Here is a 24160-nt window from a genome sequence, read left to right on the forward strand (position 1 = left end):
GTGACGCACTGTTCCAGAATTCCCTCGCAATTGCTTCTGCACAACATGTTAGTGACGTGGGACTGAAAATGCCTCTGTTTTGGCAACAGAAGCAAATTTTAACATGGCAACAAGAGAAACGTATAGGTTTTACTCAAAATGCGCCACTCATAACGCCTCTCTGAAAGTTACAAATAGTTAACAAGCCAGGCGAAAATAAATCGCTGCATTTTCTATTAATTAATTTGTAATGACAAACGAAAATTTATGCAACACCATATTCAAGCCGGTATATCCTTCTTATTACAAGAAAGAGGTAAATTGATAAAATAAGGAAAATGGTTACACCCCATCATCTCAGGAGCTTGACAATGCTGATGAAACTTTTCTGTGGTCAAGAATTGTGTCGCATCTTCTACCGTTACGAACTACGTATGTCCCATGATTAGGAAGATACTAGAGGGTGACCTGGATCGCCTGCCCACTCATTGTAGCCTCTGAGGATTTTGCCTGTGGATTTTCCGTATTACGCCACGATCATAATTTCCGTTTCTAATTACTGTCTTATAGTAAAGGAGAGCTCACCAGCAGTAATGCACTGGTTTACTTTTGTAATGAGTACGTTTTGCTGAATAATTAACTAGCCCACGCCACATATTTGGCATATCTTATACTCAGAATTGTTTTGTCAGTGACTAAACATCTTCTCGTCTCGTCGCTTGTAATATTCACGTGCTAGTAAAAGTGCTGTGACGAAAATTCTCATCAACGCTTTAAGTCTGCATTCTAACACGCACGCATTTAGAGGAGTAAGGAAAAGACCTTCACTGGAGATGCTTATCTGAAAATAAACGAAAGGCATGCGGCGTGAGAACGTTGTGTTAATTCAGTTGCACTCAGAACGCATCACGAAAGGAAAGCAACAGCTTGTAATTGTCGCCAACGCAATAATCGTGTACTGGAAAGAAAGGGTGACAGAGATGTCAGATAAGCTGAGCGAGGAGCGAATTACAGGGGGACGCACTGATTACATCCTGATAAGGGGGAGGGGGGGAGGATATCCACAGCTACCGAGGGACGGAGTGCCAGCAGGCAATCAGGCTGGCCGTGTATTTATAAGCGTAATTACCTAAAGCACTTCAGTGCTGCAGGAACTGTGACCGCATTTATACCGCACGTCAAACAGTGGAGCCTGTGAATCGCATAGAGATAGTGCAGCCTGAGTTCACGTTTTGTGATTGTCCAACATATGAACGACGGTCAGTGCTCTCTCTCTCTCTCTCTCTCTCTCTCCCTCCCTCCCTCCCTCCCACCCACCCTCCCTCCCTCCCTCCCTCCCTCCCTCCCTCCCTCCCTCCCTCCATCTCCCCCTTTACGTTTTAACATAAATATGTTATGACAGTATACACTGATGTCCAAATTTAAGAACAAAAGTAACTTCCGCATGATATGTCCCTGCCAAGTAACATGTCTTGATGAAACTTGGACCATACATAGAAAAAACAACCGCAGTAGAGTACAGAAGACAACTGAAAGGAAAACGCAATCATACGAACAAAAATGACACTCCTACTCAAGGACAATAATTACGTCGGAGTGATCACGAGTCTTGATGACTTCCTTGCTGGCCACAAGACTGGTAAAGAGTTATTGTGGTAGAACGTTTCATTTCTCCACCAGTGCAGTTGACAGCTGTTGGATGGTTGTTGATGCATTTGCATATCCTGTAATTACGTGTCTCCAACGCATCCCATACAAGCTCGATGGGAATTATGTCGGGGGAACGTGTACGCCGGCCCATTTGCCGAATAAGCTCTCTTCCAAAAGCTCCGTCACCTGCTCTGTTCGATGTGGTAGCGAACGAAATGAAATCAGAGCCGAATGCACCCCTGAAAAGAGGTACATGCTGGTGGATTGCAATGTCGCATTAACGGTCACCAGTGAGTGTACCGTGTTTAAAGATTTAGAGGTCAGTACGCCCATGCAACGTTAGGCCTCCCCACAACTTAACACCTGGACTACGAAAAACGATCATGTGGCGAGAGGTGGGAACACCTAATGTACCTAGAAACACTGTCGAAAATGATAGTTTTCGTGGTCCAGGTGTCGTGGTTCAAATGGCTCTGAGCACTATGGGACTTAACTTCAGAGGTCATCAGTCCCCTAGAACTTAGAACTACTTAAACCTAATCTAACCTAAGGACATCACATACATCCATGCCCGAGGCAGGATTCCAACCTGCGACCGTAGCGGTCGCGCGGTTCCAGACTGAAGCGTCTAGAACCGCTCGGCCACACCGGCTGGCAGCTGTCGTGGTGTGGGGAGGCAAAGTGTTGGATGGGCGTAACGACACCTTTATCTTTGAACACGGCACGCTCACCGGTCAACTTTACTGCGATACTGTATTCCTTCTCCATGACTGACACAACTTTGCAGTGTATAAAAGGCAAGGTAGTTATTACACAAGACATCAAGAAAAAGAAAATGGCATATTATTTTAATAATAATCGCTTTCGATCAGTCTAATTACAACTGGATAAAGCGAACTATTTGTGGTATGTGCATATGTCAAAGTCATCTTCAGTCGTAAATTTCGTAGATGCTGCTCTACGTGTGTTTTTGTTCCGATTTTATATCTATACTTCTGCATATTTTTAAACCAAATTTCATTTGGATAGCGGTAGGAAATGATCACTCATTTTTGTCATATTATGTTTCGAATGACATCGCCAGCTTTTTGTCATCTGCAAAAATTAAATTACTCTCGAATCACAAATATTTTCCCCATATCAATTATAATAGTTCCTCCTTAATAGACATTCAGTCTCCGTAACTTACACGTCGATGTAACAGCGCTCTTGCCTAGTGATCATTTTTCTCTGTTGTATGTTACGTGCTTTTCCAGGATCAGCTTGCGGCAGCAATGATTTTTACACGGTTGAAGAATACTTCTTTGACTTTCAAAAAGGGTAGTAATTAACTATACTGACGGAAAGTAACTGGTTAAAGTCTTTTTTTTTCTTTCCATCATCACTAACCTCATTATGAGGTGCGACCTCCACTGGCACGAATACACTCTTGTATTTGGTGTGGCATGGCAACAGCCTACAAATGTCGTATGAGGAGTTTCTTGCCATGCTCAAAACACATGCAGTGTCAGTTCATGAAGATCTCTGTCTAGAAGCTGGTATGAAAATGCGTCTTCCCATCGCATCCTAGACACGATTTACGGGTCGCAAATCAAATTACTGCTGGAATATGCAGTTGGCATCCTGAGCATGAACGATATGACAACAGAGCTTATCATTCTTGACCCACCCTGGCGGGAATCAACCTGCCTTCAACAATTGCGAAACCACTCTTGTTGCTCTGTTGTCCCCCCGCCTCCCCCCACCCCCTACCATGAATCCAGTATTGGAGACGAATATATCTCGAGAATGGCTGCTTCCTGCGATTCCTCACCTTGTTGTGTAAGGTCGCGTTGGCATCTATCCGACAGGAGCGAGACTCACCGCTGGACACCACAGAATGCCACTGTGTCCCAGGTGACTCTCACTACGCCACACATGTCTCTCTTACATGAAATAAGGTGCCAGCAGCGAGGGGCGATTCTAGAAGTTGGTCAAGGGAGGGGGGGGAGGGGGGAAATGGGGGGGGGGAGGGTTTGGGGGAATGGAATATGGTTTAACAAATGGAGAGTTGCTTAAAATAGTTTTGGAGTTCAGGGTAAGAAATGTGTATTAATAAATAATAAGACGCCTATTTTAAGTTAAATGATATTTATTGGTTTAGGTACTAAGATATTTGCTGCTCTTATTCTTTTGTTAAAATGTGTTTAGAATACAGTAGAATGATTGCCTCAATGCTCACGGCGATTTAACCTGACTAGCAGACCGATTTTGTAATGTACGGCCTTCGAACGGAAATTTTTCATCGTCCCTTATGAATGAACCTCGACCTTGCGCACACGGAAGACGTTTATCGAATCCATGCACCTACGTTGTATAATATTCTCGTAATTTCATTTTTTTCTTTTACTGTGGCTATTTGGGATGGTTAACGGAATTACACTGACTGAAGTGAAAAATATCACATCATGAACACTTTGAACGAACGCTACCGAACTGGCACTCCAGTATTCCCACGTCCGTGCAACATGTTGATTAAAATGTGATCATCATATGAGCTTATTTTAAGCATAGAAAAAAGGCGTTCCTACAGATGACGAATGGTGTGAGTATGTGATGCCTACTGAGTGCGTCCAACGTCACTGGAATTTTTCAGGTTGAGATTTTAACACAGCTTGTCCAGAAGTCGTGCACTTGTAGCTTATCGCCATCTTTCAAACTTCCACTAATGCCGAATCTGCACGAGGGATGAGCCGTGGCGGCTGGCGCGAGGGTGTTCGACTTGCATCGCTGATATCGATATTCGGCTGTCCTGCTATCTACCGGCCGGTTTTCCGGATGAACGTGTGATTCACTCGTCTCCGGTCGGCGTTCAACGAGCCAGCTTGTGTTGTTTGCAAAATTGTAGCTGCTGACATGAACTGGAAGTCACCTAAAAAAAATCACGAACATGGATGTGTTTCCTGCTTGGCGCTTGCAGTGACGGCTGGCCACCCCTGGAAATGGCGAGTTGCGAGCGTTGTGCGCATGGTCGGCAAGTGCGGCCGTCTTATCGCGGCGTTCACTAAAGAGGATTATCGCTGCACGGTTTTGGTGGGAAGGGGAAACGAATATTCGTTTCTGTGGAATGTACGTCCTTTTAATTTCTGGTACGTATTTCGAAACATACCGTCCTGAAACTGGTTAGAGATGTGAAAGATGTTCTGTACATGTTCATCTATACTCCGCAAGCCACTTTACGGTGACCATTCAATCTCCCCTCACAGGTGATGGCGAACCCTGTAAATGGTTTGCTGCTTGCCATGGAGATATACCACAGACGCCAAATGAAGCAATCAACAGAAAACACGCGTGAAGACTATGTGTTGTGCGACATAGTTGTTAAACTTCTAGACGAGCATGTAAATGGCGCAGACATGTGGCTAGAAACAACTGAAAAACTCGATATTGCAGACTGTGAATCTACAGACGGCGAAGACACCGACGAAAGTTGCACTCATGAAGACTCTTCTAGTGATAGTGCCACGTACCATAATCAATTATCTCCTAAATTAACACCAGCAACTACAATTACCTTATCAGACAAAGAAAAAGCGGTGACGTACTGATTGAACAAAAGTGGTAAGAAACGCCTACGTGTCAGTACTGTTCAAAATAAGTACCGCTTTGTCCGTTCTGAACGTGAATTGTATAGATGGAAAAAGGAAGTCGCTGGACGACATGAGAGTCGACTGGAAATTGCGACGGAGATAAATGCGCGACTTTTTGAGCTATTTACCGATGCCAGACAACAGTCATTTAGTGTCAGCAATACAACTTTGCGTAATTGGGCGTTAGAGATTGCCAACGCGATAGGCGCTAAAGAATTTACAGCTTCTCAAAGTTGGATTAGTCGCTTCAAAAGATCACATAAAATTGTGGCACGAAAAATAACAAAATTTGTATCGAGAAACAGGTCGGAAAATGAAGTGACAAAAATCGAAATGATAGAAGCTTTTCTTACGAATGCAAGAAAGGAAGATCTCTAGTTTTAGTGAATCGTACGTGTACAATGCAGATCAATCAGGTTTTCAAAAAGAAATGCGTACGAAAAGAACACTGTCATTCAAAGGGGAAAAACATATTGAGGCAATTGCGCAGTCCACGACTTCACTCACCCATTCATACACTATAATGTCCATAATTGGTCTGGATGGTTCATTGCTGCCTAAACTATATGTGAGTCTTCAAGAAGCAACTGGACGTTTTGGACCACGTGTCAAAAGAACAATGTTCTACGCAAACAATCTTGCGGTAGACGCATCGAAGTCTGGAAAAATGGGAAATGAAAACGTTACACTTTTCATGCGTCATGCTTTTATTCCGATCTGCGGGAACAAATCTCTTCTCCTAGATTCGTGGTCATGTCATAAAAGGTCTGATTCATTAAAGCTGTATTTCGAGCGCACCCTGACAAAGAAGTAGAGATACTTCAGATTCCACCCGGCACGACGAACGTAATTCAACCTTTAGACAGAGAATTTTTCCGTCAGTGGAAGGCATTTTACAGAAAACTAACAGAGAAAATTATTGTGTGCAGATCACTGCAGTTTCCTGTCTATCACCGTGACAATATTCTAAAGCCGTAATCAGTAGTACATTATCAATTTTCCTCCCCACGGTTTCAAAATTTGATTAAATATGCGTGGCACTCCTCGAAATATACTGATACTAGGCCTGATTCATTCCTAACACCAGCCCAGTTTTGTCTGCGGACATCTAACAACGTCTGTGATTCGCAGGGTCGTCTTTGCTTGCATATTCTTGGTGCACAAAAAACCTAGGTTTTGAACATTGTATCAATATTTCGCATTTTTGCGGTAATTACAAGAAATAAAATTTGGACGTGTTCTAAACCGTATATTTATTTGTGTCTATTTCATTGCTATTTGGAAAGAATGTTGTAGATAACATATCAGCCATATTTGTCAACGAATGTTTAATTATCATACGATCGCTTTCACTGGGGAATCAGCTCTCTCACTGCTGTGGCAAGAGAGCGGTGCGCAGCTAACGCCACCTTGTCCCTAGATGGCGTTGGTATAACGTAGCGAGAGAGGTCAGGGTTGTACAAGAGGCAGTTATAAGCGCGGAAACCATGCGACAATAATGTCTTACTTCATAAAATTGTTTACAGACTTCCAGGTCATGTCAGCAGCTAAAATTCTGCATACAGACTTCTTGCAATGTTAACTCACAGTGGTAAAAAAAGCAACACAGGTTTCGACATGACAAGTCTGACCATTCCCTTGTAAGAAGATTGTTGAAACGTATTTTGGCATGGGTAGCTGCCGGAGATTGTTCTGAACTTGGTCCCACAGTGGCTATTTTAAGGAGGCTGATGTTCCTCATTCCGTTTTTGATCATCCGTGGAGTGTGTGTTTTAAGTGGTTTTCGTGCACATTTTAACTTGCTTTAGGACATATTTTCCGCTTTGGGACTGGCTGCGGTTGTGTACGTGCCCGGCAGCCGTAGAGTTAATGGTTTAATCATTTGTCACAGCAGCATTTGGTATGTGTATTTAATGTTGAAAGTGCCTTAAGGCAACTGGAAGTGATCTATAACTTTCCCGCTAATTTACTGGGAAACGGATAATGTCTTGCTCCTTAAGAATTTGGGGGCGTGCTTATTATATATTTCAGGGTGGCTGTGGTTTGACCTTGTTTTCATTGCAATCTATTTGTGCTGCAGGCCATTTGTTAAGACTGCTTGATCCCTGGCGTCAGCGCGGTTATGGATTCTTGTCAGGACTGCTCATTGTGGGGCCGGTCGGATTATATATAAATATATACAGCCTGCTATGTGACCCTGTGCACAAGCCGTGGGGAGTGAACGCTCGTATTCCCTGCCAGCCGTAGCGTTATTGCTTCCAAACACTGCTAAGGGCCTTAACGCTGTTCTCTAAAGTTAAGTGCAATTTGGGAATCATTCCGAGTCATTATGTCCGTTAGTTAAGTGAGGCCACCTTGTTAAAATTGGCGTTTCTGTAAGTCATTTTATTAGTTGAGTTACTACTAGCCTTTCTTATTTAACACTTATGTTAATCATTTGTGTATCTTTAATGAACGCGCAACTTGTTATTCCTGTGTGCAAGTTTTGCGACCTTGGTTGGCCCACTTTGTATTTTTAGTATAAGCATGTTTCACTGGGACATTTATGAGGGCAGTTCAGTTTTATTAAGCTTTAAGGTATCTTTGTTCTTTATGAAGTTGTGGTAATATGTGGCTGTGTAACTTTGGTTGGAAGTGTATGGTGTTATTAGTCTCTTGAGACATGGTTAAACGAGAACGATTGTTTGTGATTGATTATTCAACCTGACTACTATCAATGAGTTTGGTTGCGGACGCAAAATACTGATTCTTATTCGTGTTTATGTAATTCAGTCAAAGTGAAGATTTGTATATTGCATCAGTAAGAGGGCAAATGTCCGAATTGAAGTTTATAATAAAGTCTGTTTTGAGTCAAATTAAAATTGTAAAACAATTACAAGCTTGTTCGTCACCAGTGATCCCGGAGTTCCAATTTCCTTTAAATAACTGTGGTGAGATTGTAATTTTGATTTTCTAAAGAATTGGGTAGTACCACGGTTCAAGAGTTATAGGAAGATCACGCGCGACAAATTGCACAGATTGTTGACCGTAGTGAAACGACTGCAGAACGGCTGGTCACAGAATGGACTCTGGACAACGGTGTGGCAACATGAGTAGGCAGTGGCGCTTTGAGAAAAGATATACCACGAACAAGTCGTAGGATTGTTCAACTAGCGCTGACGAGTAGACGCATGACAACAGTTGAAATTTGGGCAGCGCTTACAAGCAGAGTATGCCAACGACCTTGCCGCAGTGGTAACACCGGTTCCCGTCAGATCACTGAAGTTATCGCTGTCGGGCTGGGCTAGCACTTGGTCTCCCAAGCGCTGTTGGCAAGCGGGGTGCACTCAGCCCTTGTGAAGCAAACTGAGGAGCTACTTGATTGAGAAGTAGCAGCTCCCGTCTCGCAAACTGACATACGGCCGTGGGAGCGGTGTGCTGACCGCATGCCCCTCCATATCCGCATCCAGTGACGCCTGTGGGCTGAGGATGACATGGCGGCCGTCGGTACCGTTGCGCCTTCCAAGGCCTGTTCGGACGGGGTTTAGTTTAGTTTACAGTCAGAGTGACAGCAAGATTACAAGCTGCAGTGAGATCTCAAGTTTTCATACATCGTTTGCTGCTGACAGGGGCGGTGGCAAGGGGTGGGGGGCTATGGGGGCTATAGCCCCCCCCCCCATCCACCCATCCCGCATGGAGTATCATATTACACTGGATAAAATGACTTCAGAAATCAGCGAATATGTTATTCCAACAGATTCAATCATTTTTTAATAATTATGTAGGAATATAGGTTTGGTAAAACACCGTTTGGTAAAACACCGCTCTGTGGAGAAGTCCTATCTGCCTGCTGCACACCCTCGTCCGACAGGAATCGTCGACCCTTCAAGGCCTTTTTTAAGGGACCGAAGCCGTGATAATCGCTTGCGGAGAAATGAGTACTGTAGGGCAGATACTTGAGTCTTTGAGTTGGCGTAACTTCTGCGTTACGACATTTGCATCAAGAAGAGCAAAATTCCTTGGAGCACCATTGCACAATAGCGGTTTTCGACAGACATGCTGTCCCATACAGATTTTTCAAAAAATGGTTCAAATGGCTCCAAGCACTATGGGACTTAACTTCGGAGGTCATCAGTCCCCTAGACTTAGAACTACTTAAACCTAACTAACCTAAGGACATCACACAAATCCATGCCCGAGGCAGGATTCGAACCTGCGACCGTAGCAGCAGCGCGGTTCCGGACTGAAGCGCCTAGAACCGTTCGGCCACAGCGGCCGACACAGATTTTTCATTCCCGTGATCGTCCTTAGGCAGTCAAGAAATAACAGCACGTTCGCCCTGTTTGGGCGTATTTGGTAATAAAGCCGCCGCAGCTCACGTCTCCGCATTTACCACGTACACGTCTGAAAGACACGAATGCTACACTAATCCTTTGCCTACAGTGGGTGCTTATGTACTCGCATCGAAGACGCGTTACGTTGCATATACGCTGCAGCATCGGCCTCAAACGGAAACCTTTTGATCGTCCCTTGTATGAAAAACCCTTATACAAAAATGGAGCAGCGGAAATGCTCCCTATGACCCGGTCGATTTCGCATGGACGTGACGTGCACTTCACGAACATAAAAACATTATTCTCTTTCACATTGCTTCTGATCGTCTTTCTCATTAATGTTTTGGGGGCAGTAACTTCAGAAAGTAGGAAAGCGTCGTGTGAGTTGGAAGTTTTCGTAAAACGGGTTTCACTGACGCTGACAATCCAGTATGGGGGATCATCGAAAACCTTTGATCGGCAATGTATGTTCCCAAGTAGCGTCAGGTCTTTCCAAGACAACGCCTGGAACCCGAATGTCGTGGTTTAAAATTGCGAGCGAAAGCTGTGGGCTCTGGTGAGTGTTTTTCAAGGAAGTGTGGAGCTGGATATCTCAAAACACCCGCTGCGTAAAAGTGGGATGCGCTCTGATTCGTGGAGAAAGAAACTTGCTGGACTTCTCTGGGAAAAGCTATCGATGTCGATCTATACAGCACAGAGCACACAAGGAAACCTCTGGTGCCATCAGCATTAGATTCAACCACACAACCTCATAGACTGTAACGAAACAGAGATTATCTATAGAAATGGAGAGTGTGGAAAGAAGTTGGTTGACTCACGAAAATAAATATCTATTCGCTGCCTGTGTATTCTCTTCACAAGATAGAATGACCCAGAAAAGTTATCTGTGCCATCTACACTTGATTGTTAATTAGCATCAAGCAATCAGGAATCAAAGTTAGCCACCTTTAAATTACATTTACTATGTTATACTGTTCATGAACCTCAATTTAGAATATAACTTGTTGTCTGAAGGGGCCAATGCAATATCATTAGTAACAGAATGAACAGCAACGTCAGTAGTGCTGTTTCAAAATTTGCTTTGTTTCCCTGGGCTGGTTACGAATAGAATTCATAAAATACTTACACTCCTGAATTTGATAAGCGTACGTGATATGGCACAGTAAACAAGTTCCTGTTGCGAAACGGCGAAATCATTTCTCACGCTGTCGACTTGCTTAGTATTTATGGGTAGTAACGTTCACTGCTGTGTGGTATAGTACCGGTTACCTTCACCAACGCTACTTCAGTTATTCACTTTACGTACATCAGTTCGTGTGTGTGTAAAACAAATAAAGTTAGAGTAAATTTAATTCCTTAACAGCTACAATTATCAAAAATGTTCAAATGTGTGTGAATTCCTAAGGGACCAAACTGCTGAGGTCATCGGTCCCTAGACTTACTTAAACTAATGTAAACACTAACTTACGCTATGAACAACACACAAACCCATGCCCGAGGGAGGACTCGAACCTCTGGCGGGAGGGGCCGCACAATCCGTGACATGGCGCCCCAAACCGCGTGGCCACTCCGCGCGGTCTACAGTTATCCAGTGGATTGTAATAACGTCCTGAAGTAGATATGTTTTCAGAAAGAATTGTAAGAGTGATTCAGCTAGCTTACCCAAAAGATTTTCTTCTGAACGTCTTTGACTGTACACATTTCAGCACTTCTTTGCCGTCACCAGCGGGTCCTTACTGTTATTACATGTCTGAAATGTTAAATGTTTCAAGAATAGAAGTGATAACGGCAAATTAGACCGAAATGTATTTGCTCACGGTACTGTGACTTTCGTTGAGTACATTACTTAACAGTTTATTTTGGTTCTAGGGTATTCATTCTTTTTGGCGGAGCAGCCTACCGTCCGCAGCAATAAAATATTTTTTAGAAAAGTGATCGAATAATAACGAAAATCACTCTAATTGTAGCGTTTCCTAGCTACTTACAGGTGCTTTCCTTCGGGGCTGGACGTCTGATACACAGTGATACACAGAGCAACTCGTCTGTATAATTAGGCGTGTTCATGGAAACAATAGGCAACGGCCTTGCCGCAGTGGATACACCGGTTCCCGTCAGATCACCGAAGTTAAGCGCTGTCGGGCGTGGCCGGCACTTGGATGGGTGACCCTCCAGCCGCCATGCGCTGTTGCCATTTTTCGGGGTGCACTCAGCCTCGTGATGCCGATTGAGGAGCTACACGACCGAATAGTAGCGGCTCCGGTCATAGAAAACCATCGTAACGACCGGGAGAGCGGTGTGCTGACCACACGCCCCTCCTATCCGCATCCTCAACTGAGGATGACACGGCGGTCGGATGGTCCCGGTGGGCCACTTGTGGCCTGAAGACGGAGTGCTTTGCTTAATGGAAACAATAACGCCAGAAAATTTATAAGTGTCTAGAACTAACTAAAAAAATCACATAACAATAAAAGTATGATGCTAGTTGCATGCAGCATGAGACTTTTTGTGGGCAGCTTCTGTTCATTTGTACCTGTCAGCGAGGATGTAGTACTAGTCGTGTGGAGCACGTCGTGTGATCGATCTCCACTGCAGTCGACGACACGCATTTCGCGCGAGATACTCTGAGAACAGGGTGCTCCCATGTCCCTCACGGGCCATCAGATACGACAGCGATCGCTCCAGTTTGCGTCGCCTGGGTCCGCCAAGGACGTGCTAACTGGGTGCACGCTGCGCCTCTGACTGAAGGTCGTCCGGAGAAGCGCAGACGCCCGGGTGTAGCCCAGAGAGATCACTGATGGCGATCTAGGCCGCCCGAAGAGGCGTGACATTGTGCCATCGCTCGCGTCGGGTGGCGAGAGATAATGTCAAATAACAGTGTCTGCTAGAGACAAGCGATATATCATTAGCTCATTTACAGATTGTTATACAGGGTAATTACAAATGATTGAAGCGATTTCACAGCTCTACAATAACTTTATTATTTGAGATATTTTCACAATGCTTTGCACGCACATACAAAAACTCAAAAAGTTATTTTTAGGCATTCACAAATGTTCGATATGTGCCCCTTTAGTGATTCGGCAGACATCAAGCCGATAATCAAGTTCCTCTCACACTCGGCGCAGCATGTCCCCATCAATGAGTTCGAAAGCATCGTTGATGCGAGCTCGCAGTTCTGGCACGTTTGTTGGTAGAGGAGGTTTAAACGCTGAATCTTTCACACAACCCCACAGAAAGAAATCGCATGGGGTTAAGTCGGGAGAGCGTGGAGGCCATGACATGAATTGCTGATCATGATCTCCACCACGACCGATCCATCGGTTTGCCAATCTCCTGTTTAAGAAATGCCGAACATCATGATGGAAGTGCGGTGGAGCACCATCCTGTTGAAAGATGAAGTCGGCGCTGTCGGTCTCCAGTTGTGGCATGAGCCAATTTTCCTGCATGTCCAGATACACGTGTCCTGTAACGTTTTTTTTCGCAGAAGAAAAAGGGGCCGTAAACTTTAAACCGTGAAATTGCACAAAACACGTTAACTTTTGGTGAATTGCGAATTTGCTGCACGAATGCGTGAGGATTCTCTACCGCCCAGATTCGCACATTGTGTCTGTTCACTTCACCATTAAGAAAAAATGTTGCTTCATCACTGAAAACAAGTTTCGCACTGAACGCATCCTCTTCCATGAGCTGTTGCAACCGCGCCGAAAATTCAAAGCGTTTGACTTTGTCATCGGGTGTCAGGGCTTGTAGCAATTGTAAACGGTAAGGCTTCTGCTTTAGCCTTTTCCGTAAGATTTGCCAAACCGTCGGCTGTGGTACGTTTAGCTCCCTGCTTGCTTTATTCGTCGACTTCCGCGGGCTACGCGTGAAACTTGCCCGCACGCGTTCAACCGTTTCTTCACTCACTGCAGGCCGACCCATTGATTTCCCCTTACAGAGGCATCCAGAAGCTTTAAACTGCGCATACCATCACCGAATGGAGTTAGCAGTTGGTAGAACTTTGCTGAACTTCGTCTTGAAGTGTCGTTGCACTGTTATGACTGACTGATGTGAGTGCATTTCAAGCACGGCATACGCTTTCTCGGCTCCTGTCGCCATTTTGTCTCACTGCGCTCTCGAGCGCTCTGGCGGCAGAAACCTGAAGTGCGGCTTCAGCCGAACAAAACTTTATGAGTTTCTCTACGTATCTGTAGTGTGTCGTGACCATATGTCAATGAATGGAGCTACAGTGAATTTATGAAATCGCTTCAATCATTTGTAATAGCCCTGTACATACCAGTGACCATGGTAACGAGAGGTGGTTCACTTATTGCCTCTCGTAAGACTAAACTTCTCACTGACAGGCATCGTAAGCATTCGCGCTAAACAAAATGTGTGCACTTTTCAGCTTCCTGTTAGCTTGTTTCTTCATTATTCTCTTGCGAATGACGCTTATGTAAAATTTAGTTGTTTATTCATCGAAACGTCGTTTTTACAACGGTATCGTTCTTGTCAGTTTAGAAGAAAAACAAAAGCAAAATTATAAAGTTAATTAGCTCATGAGTCATCATCATCATCAATCATTTGACATACGATACTGAATAATGACCTCATGCAGACTTCCCCAATCTTCAGCCATTCGCGAGAACCCAGTTGTACAGGGTGATCAGTTGTCAAGGCAACCACCTTTCGCGGCGTGCGGCCGGCAGGCGATAGTACGGTTTGCAGCGCAAGTTACTTCTAACATAAACACTTTAAAAAATGTAAATTACGCACGTATATTAATCAAGGAGATGCTGGAACTGCCTCCCTTCTTTGTTCAAGAGTTTCTTACACCTGCTTAGGAAGTTGTTCATTAGACTCTGTAATTCCGCCTGAGAAATTACAGCAATTCCGTGACGAATGTTAGTTTTAAGTTCATCTAAAGTGTGTCGATTTGATTTGTACACTTTCTTTTTTAAGCCCCCCTTCCCCCCTCACACACCTGCGCGGAAACGAGGAGGCCATATGTTGTAAGTGATAACTCTGTCTTGAACCAGGTCATGAATTTCCTGTAAGAAGAAGTTGTTTGTATGTGCTGTCGCAGAGTCCTCGTGGAAGGTTGCAAATGCACGTTCTGTGTATCAGTTGGGAAAAAAGCCGCAAAATGTTTTCCACGTACAGATTCACAAATGAAGTACATATAAGTCTGTTTATTAGATTCTGTCAAAATATTTACGAATTTATTTATTCGAAAAAGACGGAAGTGAGAAAAACATGTAATTGTTTCCTCGGAAAAAAATAGTGCGTATAATTCTCTCACCGCTAATAGTGCACCACACTCCTATTTTTCGATCATGCATGGATGCCTCGTGTGTTACGTCTGGCTTTTCAGAACTCCAGTAACAGCTATTTTGTGAGTTAGTCTATCCACTTACGTGTAACCATTATTCGTCCGAAAAGACTGGGCTACCCAAGCACGACTAACGACCCCTCCTCACAGCTATACTTCAGCCAGTATCTTCTACCTTCCAAACACCACAGAACCTCTCCTGCGAAATTTGCAAGACTAGCACTGCTGGAACAAAGGATATTATGTTTTTCCAGAATGAAATATTCACTTTGCAGCGGAGAGGGCGCTGATATGAAACTTCCGGGCAGGTTAATACTGTGTGCCGGACAGAGTCTCGAAATCGGGATCTTTGCCTTTCGTGGGCAAGCGCGTACCCCCGAAAGGCAAAGATCCCGAGTTCGAATCTCCGCCCGACACATAGGTTTTACCAGCCAGGAAGTTTCAAATCGAGTAAGTGTTTATGCATTTAATGAACATCCTTTTCTCTGTCCAGATTACATGTTTTTCTCGCTTCCATCTTTTTCAAATAAATAAATTCGTAAATATTTTGACAGAATCTAATAAAAAGACTTATATGTACTTAATTAGTCAATCTGTATTGTAACAATAATATGTGTAGATCCAAAAAAAGTGTAACACATACATAGTAATTATGCCCATATCTCAATTACATGGAGGGTTTTATGGAGAGTTGATCTACACTCCTGGAAATGGAAAAAAGAACACATTGACACCGGTGTGTCAGACCCACCATACTTGCTCCGGACACTGCGAGAGGGCTGTACAAGCAATGATCACACGCACGGCACAGCGGACACACCAGGAACCCCGGTGTTGGCCGTCGAATGGCGCTAGCTGCGCAGCATTTGTGCACCGCCGCCGTCAGTGTCAGCCAGTTTGCCGTGGCATACGGAGCTCCATCGCAGTCTTTAACACTGGTAGCATGCCGCGACAGCGTGGACGTGAACCGTATGTGCAGTTGACGGACTTTGAGCGAGGGCGTATAGTGGGCATGCGGGAGCCCGGGTGGACGTACCGCCGAATTGCTCAACACGTGGGGCGTGAGGTCTCCACAGTACATCGATGTTGTCGCCAGTGGTCGGCGGAAGGTGCACGTGCCCGTCGACCTGGGACCGGACCGCAGCGACGCACGGATGCACGCCAAGACCGTAGGATCCTACGCAGTGCCGTAGGGGACCGCACCGCCACTTCCCAGCAAATTAGGGACACTGTTGCTCCTGGGGTATCGGCGAGGACCATTCGCAACCGTCTCCATGAAGCTGGGCTACGGTCCCGCACACCGTTAGGCCGTCTTCCGCTCACGCCCCAACATCGTGCAGCCCGCCTCCAGTGGTGTCGCGACAGGCGTGAATGGAGGGACGAATGGAGACGTGTCGCCTTCAGCGATGAGAGTCGCTTCTGCCTTGGTGCCAATGATGGTCGTATGCGTGTTTGGCGCCGTGCAGGTGAGCGCAACAATCAGGACTGCATACGACCGAGGCACACAGGGCCAACACCCGGCATCATGGTGTGGGGAGCGATCTCCTACACTGGCCGTACACCACTGGTGATCGTCGAGGGGACACTGAATAGTGCACGGTACATCCAAACCGTCATCGAACCCATCGTTCTACCATTCCTAGACCGGCAAGGGAACTTGCTGTTCCAACAGGACAATGCACGTCCGCATGTATCCCGTGCCACCCAACGTGCTCTAGAAGGTGTAAGTCAACTACCCTGGCCAGCAAGATCTCCGGATGTGTCCCCCATTGAGCATGTTTGGGACTGGATGAAGCGTCGTCTCACGCGGTCTGCACGTCCAGCACGAACGCTGGTCCAACTGAGGCGCCAGGTGGAAATGGCATGGCAAGCCGTTCCACAGGACTACATCCAGCATCTCTACGATCGTCTCCATGGGAGAATAGCAGCCTGCATTGCTGCGAAAGGTGGATATACACTGTACTAGTGCCGACATTGTGCATGCTCTGTTGCCTGTGTCTATGTGCCTGTGGTTCTGTCAGTGTGATCATGTGATGTATCTGACCCCAGGAATGTGTCAATAAAGTTTCCCCTTCCTGGGACAATGAATTCACGGTGTTCTTATTTCAATTTCCAGGAGTGTATTTTAGGTATTGTGGTAAGCTGAAACACTTTTGAAATAAATTCCTAATGGATAGATAGAAGGAAATATACTGTACTTAGATGTAGTGAAACTTATACAGTTGATAACGCTCTCTCTCATAAATGCAATTCTGTTCTCACATCCATAATAATATAGTGTCCGCAACAGCAACAATACCGAGAAACATACTCTTTAACACAGAAAAAGAGATTTGTTTTCTAATTTTACGAAATACGCAAATAGCAATGAAGCATTATCTCTAAATCAGGTATTTAAGAGATTCTCCAGAATGTTTTGAAGAAGAGAAAAATGTGTAAAAGTTTGTCCCATTCACCTTGATTCTTGAATAAGAACGACGCATGGACGCCTGCCACGAATTGATTGAAATGCAAAATGTGGACAATTCTTTTCTGGGAAAAATTATCGCGTGTGATAAGAGTTAGTGTTATCAGTACTAATCTAACACAACACGACAACGTGCAGAAATTCACATAAAGGCTCAATGCTTTAGTGACAGCATAACGCACATTAAGACAATGCGATATGCGAATTGAAGTTTCAAATTGTTGTATGAATGTTACGTGTGTTTCCACAGTAGGAGGACAGTGACATTTCTGGGACCTAACCAGATATAACTTGTTTGTTATCTCAAGGAGTACCATGTTACAAATGAGACAACTGTTCTGGTTATCTCCAAGGTCACCCCCCCCCCCCCCCACCACCACCACCACCACTCACCCGTGCCGGTTCTGGGACCAAACAGTTGTAACAGGTTCGATCCACTGATAAGTAATACTTCCAATGACAAGGCTTCTGGGAACCCTGCCTACACACCTGAGGAAATTTTATGTGGTACATTCATGCAGGTAAGAAATGAGAGGAACTATACTTTTCAACCACTTAGTTTGAACTGATTTTCAGTGACACCCTCTCCCCTCATTTAAAAGATACATTAAGATCATCATAAACGGGGAAACTTTTTTAGGATTTTTGGTGGGGTAGAGAAGAAGAAAACAAATAATCTTGTGAAACAGCTTTCATTAGTTTTTGCTTATATATTTACACACACAACAGAACTCTTTCCTTTTGTTTGGTGTAGTTTTAATAACATCCAGTTTAAGTTTCCACTTATAATTTAAATCTACAACTGAATCATCTATTTCTTTCTTCAGCCAGTAATTTGATAAATACAATGTAGGTATGTCTCAAATTCCAATACATGTCTAACTTTTTCCTGTAAACATCTCATTTCGATCTAACAATTAGCTCTGTTCTTTACTATAATTCTTCTAGCAGAGAGTGTTTGAAGATTTTAATTTTGCGTTTTCTCCTACATAACTCTGTTAATAAATCACACCACATATTCCTGGGTGTACGTTGGCAATTTTTCTGCTCCACATTTTTTTGGAACTTCTGTATAGAACTTTAAATTTGCAATTTTTAGAAACAAAATTACTATTAAATGTCATTTCATCAATTTTGAACTCTGTAAATGGCTGTTTTTTTTGTTAGTTGCACAATATCCATCCACCATATTTAGATACAACGTAATCATCCTTTTTAAGCAAATCCAGATAGGAATAGAATTTTTATAAACAGGTTTAATTTTTACGAACAGGTTTTTCGTGTATCCTTTAACTTAGTAAACGTTCTCGATTCCGAAATTTTCAGCCAGTCCTGCAAAGTACGGCACTTATTATTGCTATTTGAAGTAAATTTTGATATCTTATATTCCCCAGTTGAGTACAGATTGTAAAGTAATATGTAAGCCTTGCCTGGACATCTGAAGTGGCTCTCTTTTTCTGGCAGCAATTGTAGTTATCCTTTGTGGCAACTGTTTTCAACGTTTTTGGGCTTCGATGTCGTCTATTTAGATTTTTATTTTTCCTACACATAACACATTAAATGCACTTGAAGGAGCAATTTATTTAGAACATTGTTATACCCTACACAGCGGCTGTTCATGATGATGATGATGTTTGGTTTGTGGGGCGCTCAACTGCGTGGTTATCAGCGCCCGTACAATTACCCAATCTTTGCTCAGTCCAATTTCGCCACTTTCTGGATGATGATGAAATGATGAGGACAACACAAACACCCAGTCATCTCGAGGCAGGTGAAAATCCCTGACCCCGCCGGGAATCGAACCCGGGACCCCGTGCTCGGGAAGCGAGAACGCTACCGCGAGACCACGAGCGGCGGACACAGCGGCTGTTCAGTTAGTTACTCTGTAGGTGACATCACTTGGAAGTCATTGACATATAGAACAGTGGAGCATATTGTAAATACTGTTTTTTAACGTTCAAAACACTGATACAGTTTTGTACAGGTTCAAACATACGATTAGTTCTGCAGCTTTATATTGTAAACGCCAGCCTGGTAAAACCAGTTTCCTTAGCAAAGGAGGACATAAAAGTTCCACGCAGATGCACGCCCAGACGCTTTATGAAATCTATAAGGTGGTTACAGATATCTTTGTTCAGTCCTGGGCTTCTGATTAGATATGTAAATTTGTTATGTTCCTTTACAATAGGTGATCATCCTCATTAAAGGGTCTATTCCAACTGCCTTATCGTTGTTTACAATAACTTTGCTAATTCACTGGTGGTCTTCTTGCACATAGAACTCATGGTTTCATATTAGGTAATCACACATTTTATTAAAAATCCAGCAAAATCTTGCATTGCATCCAAGTACATAAGGTCATAACCGTCTACATGATATTGCTGCAATGTACCAGGGAGCTCTTCCATTAGAAAAACCATTTTAGCATCTGCCAGTTCCAGTAGTGCCAACTGGTGAATATGTGTCGGAATTGGATATACGTCATAATCGTCTATGCCCCTTCTCTCTGTTCATGTCCTCCTCCTCCTTTTCTTATCCATCTCCGTCTCCTCCTCCTCCCTTTCTATGTGCACCACCTCTTTCCCCCTCATTCTATCTCTTCCGCCACGTTTCTGTGTCCATTTCCTACCCCCCTTCTCTGTCCACTTGCCTCTCTCTCATACCTTGTTTATTGTTAATAAAAATAAAATCTTGACTGGGAACTGAAATCGCTTAAAGTGAATGGATAAATCGGTTCGGATCATTGGTATACAGGGGTATGAGAGTTGTATACAATTGTTGCGTATTCAAATTTTGTCTGAAAGTATGTTTAAGGAGAAAAACTGTATCTGGACGAAACAATTTGTCTGTGGTTCAAATGCCCTGCAATCGTAATTGAAACAGACTGTGAGGAAGAAATGGATTTGTATTAGATAGTACATCTATTAAAAAACAAATAACCTATGTCTGCCTGAATGGTCATTAGAGTATCATGTAAAATTCTGAAGTAAATCGGTCAAAAACTTTTCTATATTTGATGCCATATTTCTCGACTTTCGAAAGGCGTTCGACTCAGTTCCGCATTGTCGCTTGCTACAAAAAGTGCGCTCTTACGGTCTATCCGATGACATATGCGGTTGGATAGAAAGTTTCCTAACAGACAGGGAGCAGTACGTCGTCCTGAAAGGGGTGACTTCAACAGAAACAAGCGTAACTTCTGTTGTGCCCCAGGGCAGCGTAATAGGTCCTCTACTTTTTACGATTTACATAAACGATCTTGTTGATGGTATTGACAGCGGCCTTAGACAGTTTGCTGATGATGCTGTAGTCTACAGGAAAGTAGTATCACACGAAAGTTGCGAACAAATCAATGATTTATTCTTGCAAAAGTGAGTATGGATTACATAAAATGATTACAATTACAGATCAGTAGTACAGGTGGGTCTGAGATATCAGGTATTGACCCTTGTTAATACACCCATATTAGTTCCTGGTGTAACCTTCACGGTCGGCAGCGCATGTGCTGACTCGGGCATCTAGTCGATCGTATAGATGGCGAATACCGTCCTGGGATATATTATGCCATGCTCTTCACCTACAGATACAGGTGAAATACGTCTACAAATATGTATGAAATACATTGGCTGACGACGCACGAGTCACTTTTCGTCCCATCATATTCCATACGTGCTCGACTGAAGACATGTACGAAGACAGAGCTGACCAAGTCGCAGCACGTCTTGCAAAGCACGTTGAGTTTCACGGGCAGTGTGTGGGGGAACATTATCATGTTGCAACAACACATCATCTTCCTGTTGCAAGAACGGCAAAAGAACGGCTGTAACAGTATCCTGCACCTACCAAGCGCTAGTTAGCGTCCCCTCCAGAAACACCAAAGATGAGTGAGAGTTGTAGCTTATCACAGTGGGGCCAGTATATCATGGGCGAATGCACTCTTACGAGACAGCGCTCACTAGATCTTCGTCGTACGCGCAAACGACCAACACTTGTGTACAGGCAGAATCTGTTTTCATCACTGAAGAGCATGGCGAGCCATTCCATCTTGCAAGAGATCCTCTGACGGAAGCAATCGAGCCGTGCACGTCGATGCTGTGGCATGAGTAGTAGCCGGGCTAGAAGTGTGCAAGTCTGTAGTCCCATGCTAATAGCTGGTTCGCAACAGTTCTTGTTGATACATCTGGGCTCACAAGCCTTGTTATCTGTGCTGTGATAGCTGCCCGATCTGCCATTGTTGCTCTTAAAATATGACGATTGTGGCGGGCTCTGTGGTGCGTGGACATCCAGAACCTCGTCTACAGGTGTGAGAATGTTCACGTGATTATTAATACCAGCATCGCTACACAGCTGTCGCAGCACGTCCATCTTGTTAAGGTACGTTGTCCAAGACGCGACGCACACTAGCGACTGCGACGGGTCGCTACGTGACGTCAGAAGTTACTTGCTGGCGCATGCGCAGTTCGAGTTTGGGATGCGACGCGCGACTGTTGCGGCAGCTGCCGCAGCACCGCACCAGTGAGCAGTGTTGCGACGGAAGTCCCACGACACAAAGACATATGGCTGCCAGAAAGATGTCGAGCCAGCCAAGGAAAATTGAAATGAGCCACTCACAGGATGTGATGCTCTGTGAGCTGGTCTCGCAACATCCTTGCCTTTACGATTTGAAGAACCCTAAATATGGAGACACTATGATCAGAGACAGAATTTGGGAAGAAATTGGTGCACAGTTGAAACTGGCATGTGAGTGAAATATATAATATTTTCACATTAATGCAAATTTTTCAGGCCTGTTATGAAAATCAATATAATCCATGCAGATGTAGAATTAGAATGATGAAAATGAACTTGAAGGTCAATTTTCGCATTACTCTTTTTTGTGACGATAAAAATTGAAAACGGCAAGTACATTATAAAATGAACAATCTAAAGTACAACGAGAAAGTTACATTTTACAATACCTTCACTTTGAAAGTAAACGGTAGATTGCTGTCTTGATGATACCTTCTAGTTGTGAAAAACCACCACCAGATTGTTGTACAGCTTTCTGTAATCAATAGATGTTCGTTTTTGGGGAAGGCATTTCTCAACAGATTGCGCAAACAGTATGCTGCAATAAGTAATTTGTCACATTCACTTCAATTCATTGGTAGAAGATGGTGCTCAAAAAACTTGTGCCAAAAGTGCATTACTGTTTTACAAGGCCCTTCTGGTCTGACACAGTTCACAATTGAAATTCGTCTTTTGTAAATCCTGGAGTCATCTTTTGAGTGCAGCTTGGCAAGATTAAATGTTCATGTCATCCATAACGATGTATGCTGTCAGAATATAAGAATATGGAAGTTCATTTGGATGGGAATAAAGGTTCAGTCGGCTATGAAAGTTGCCTTAGCTTGTTCCAAAAGTTTCTGCATGGGAGAAACTGACAAGTATAATTTGGGGAAATTTTGTGAACAAGCACGGACATTATTTCTTCCACATTTCTGCCAGTGTATACTGTAGACGTTCAGAGATGTTTAAGATGTTCTAGAGATGTTCTAGAGATGTTTAAGGTATAACCCTATCTTGTTGTCAAGAACTTGAAACAATGCAATGACGCTAGCGTGCGCTTATTGTTAATAAACTGATCTTTCATTGGAATTTTAGGTGAAATGTGCAAAAACAGATGGAGGAATATTCGGGACTCGTATCAGAGAAATAAACGAGAAAGAAAGCTTGGAACAGGTTCAGATGCCTCAGCAAAACCAAGAAAATGGGTTCTGCTTGATCACTTGGCTTTACGAAACCTACATTTCGTGGCATTTTAAATGAAATTGTCAAGAGCATATGGAGAAATATTAGTAACTCATACCGGAGAAATATGACATAAAATGGTTTCATTAGGTCCAAATGTGTCAGCGAACCAAAACAAATGCATTCTCTATCGTGTGATGACCACACGATTCTCGTTGCGCGTCGACAGAACTGGCGGCTAGTCGCGACGCTCCCAGAGATATATGATGGCTCAAATGGCTCTGAGCACTATGGGACTTAACTGCTGAGGTCATCAGTCCCCTAGAACTTAGAACTACTTAAACCTAACTAACCTAAGGACATCACACACATCCATGCCCGAGGCAGGATTCGAACCTGCGACCGCAGCGGGAGATATATGAGCCCAAATCTCGGAAACGGAGATCGATATCATTATGATCTCAACTTTAAAAATAATTTCGATATGTTAGCTTCTTTTTATCGGCAACGATGTATGACCTAACATGAACCATACGTAAAGTAGTCAGCGACCACATTTTTCACTGTACACAATTCAAATTTTATGCAGTAGGTTACTTGTAAATTAAGTATCGGAATAACTGTGACGAATATCGGAAAAATAGACACCTCATTATCAAGCTGTGATGTGAAACTGTAAGATAGGCAAACATCAATTTTTTGTGCCTTTTACTTTCCTCACAATTGATAGAGAAGTAATATACAGCGAAAAAAACACGCAAAACCGGAAGAGATACTTTTCAATTTTTTAAAGTAAAAGGAGAATCTGTATCGAAAAACTAACTCTGGGAGCCGATGTAACTTTGTTGCATTAACATACAGTATTTTTTACAGCAAGAAAATCGGAATTCTTATTTTTCTTATGTATTTGAATCCGCCGCCGCCGACCGGAGCTTGGGAAACAGCGACGACTCCAGTCGTGTTGCGGCCGTGTCGCCGTCTGCCAGGGTGGGAAAAGAGGAGGGGGCAGCGTCGCAGTCGCAGCCAACTGTCGCGTCTTACACAACGTAACTTTAGGCAGTTCCCCGAAAAGACCATCTCGCCA

General features: G+C 43.7%; 1 protein-coding gene and 1 pseudogene across 1 annotated transcript in view; both read left to right on the plus strand.

Annotated features, from left to right (window-relative positions):
• The window catches only part of LOC126162159 (uncharacterized), a 352513-nt gene that overhangs the window by 130254 nt on the left and 198099 nt on the right, over positions 1 to 24160 (plus strand). The window lies entirely within an intron of this gene.
• On the plus strand, positions 11646 to 11762 carry LOC126163357 (5S ribosomal RNA; annotated as a pseudogene).

This window comes from Schistocerca cancellata, chromosome 2 (assembly GCF_023864275.1).
Source record: "Schistocerca cancellata isolate TAMUIC-IGC-003103 chromosome 2, iqSchCanc2.1, whole genome shotgun sequence".
In the NCBI taxonomy this organism is placed as follows: Eukaryota; Metazoa; Arthropoda; class Insecta; order Orthoptera; family Acrididae; genus Schistocerca; species Schistocerca cancellata.